At 39.9% G+C, this 1851-nt stretch overlaps 1 protein-coding gene across 1 annotated transcript in view; it reads right to left on the bottom strand.

Moving 5' to 3' along the window:
* pax6b (paired box 6b) overlaps positions 1-1449 on the bottom strand; it is a 28519-nt gene extending 27070 nt beyond the window's left edge. The window contains exon 1 of the mRNA XM_019895797.1: positions 1293-1449. The gene's annotated coding sequence lies outside the window, so the exon portion shown is untranslated. The remainder of the gene's footprint in view (positions 1-1292) is intronic.
* Positions 1450-1851: the final 402 nt, after the last annotated feature.

Genomic DNA, 1851 nt, shown 5'->3' with positions numbered 1-1851 from the left:
AAAATTGGCGAAAGGAGCCACGAGGAGGAACTGCAAACGAAATGTCACCAATATTTAATTTTCAATTTAACATATTATAATAGATCTGCAATGTATCATAAAAATGTATAGTTACTATGGATATTAATATTATTACATTTGCTGAATTTTAGGCAGATAATTAATCAAATGGACAAATGTTTCGTTCAGATGTTTTATTTCTATGTATTTCTTTATATACATTATCATTATAGTATTATGAATATTCTTATTATTAACTAATAAATACTATAACAAATTCAAAACAATCAACTTCGGAAATGGCCATTTAAATGTGTGTGTTTGCTCCAATGACCTGTCAATCATTGCATTGTTATTTGTGAATTCTATGGAAGCTTTCACGAAGACATCTGCTCGTTAACAATGACTAATTAGGTTGGAGCAACAATATTACAGCCAAATCATCTGCTATGTTGGGGAGACTTTCTGTTTATGGAATTCGTCTGGCGTGGTGAATAACAAAGCACAACACATCAACTATTATTATTATTATTATCATTATTAATAATGTATGTATTTTTATTATTTAAAACTGTCGTGTGTCCACATGGAGCAGCTTTCTCCTGGCAAAAGGCAGGCGGGCTAATGTTGTCACAGCACCGGCCCGCCACGCGTGACAGGAGCAAACGCTGAAGTAACCTGACAAAGTCTCACAGTCTAACCACACGAATACTGCAGGCTGGACATGCTTGCAGCCACAAGTCGACCTGACTGACCAATGAAGACCTTCTTCAGTGATGTTGACTTTTGCTGTGGCGCGTGTGTCTTTTGGGAAACACAAACTGCATGTCCTTTTTTTTTTTTTTTTTTTTTTTTTAAAGCGTTTCCAGGTTGCCTTACAGCCGCAAGTTGACGAGCGCCTGCATGCAAGGAGCGATACCCGTCTAATTCCTGGGTGAGTGCAACTACTTACTCGCTTTTTTTGTGTGGCCCATGACGGACATTAAAACGCCAATCGACGACCTCTATTTAAAAAATATCACAAAGTGATTTTTTTTTTTTTTTTTTTTTTTTTTTTAAGCGTTTCCAGGTTGCCTTACAGCCGCAAGTTGACGAGCGCCTGCATGCAAGGAGCGATACCCGTCTAATTCCTGGGTGAGTGCAACTACTTACTCGCTTTTTTTGTGTGGCCCATGACGGACATTAAAACGCCAATCGACGACCTCTATTTAAAAAATATCACAAAGTGAGTGAAAGAGAGAACATTGAAAACGACAACAACCGCTTGAATTTGAAGGTAAGATTAAACTCACCGGATGACAAACAACAGATGTGACTAGGCGGAATCCTGTCTGTGTGAAGTCGTTTCTTCTTTTCCCACCCCGTGTTGTTTCCCGCGTGGACCTCCGATAGAACAAACGTGCTCAAGTTTAGATCCGTGGACGAGTGGAAATGTCACTGAGATCGAGTGGCAAGGTGGGAGGAAAAAAAAGTGAGCCTCAGTGCAGCAACTTTCTCGTCAGCATCAGGCCGAGCTCTCCTGTGATTGGCTGCGGCGGGACGTAACGTCACGACTCGGCTGGGACACCGGGCGAAGAGAATGGGGAAGTACTCCATAGAGGTAGCGTGGCCCGCGGGTGGGACCCTGCACAAATCACTCTGCTGGAACAAGTTGGTATCCGGTTCGTTACTTTAAATGGTTACGTCTCGAAATATCAATGGAGATATATGGAATTTTTGACATTTATTGAGCAGCGCACATTGGAGAAAAATAAGCTTTATGGGGGTGTGTAGTTTGAGAGGACATGGGCAAAAGATTTGCAAACATAAAAAATAATAATAATAATAATAATAATAATAATAATAATAATA

The sequence above is a fragment of the Hippocampus comes genome, unplaced genomic scaffold (assembly GCF_001891065.2).
Source record: "Hippocampus comes isolate QL1 unplaced genomic scaffold, H_comes_QL1_v1.1 scaffold80, whole genome shotgun sequence".
Taxonomy (NCBI): Eukaryota; Metazoa; Chordata; class Actinopteri; order Syngnathiformes; family Syngnathidae; genus Hippocampus; species Hippocampus comes.
Note: the sequence above shows the minus strand (reverse complement) of the source record. Positions and strands in the feature narration are given on the sequence as shown.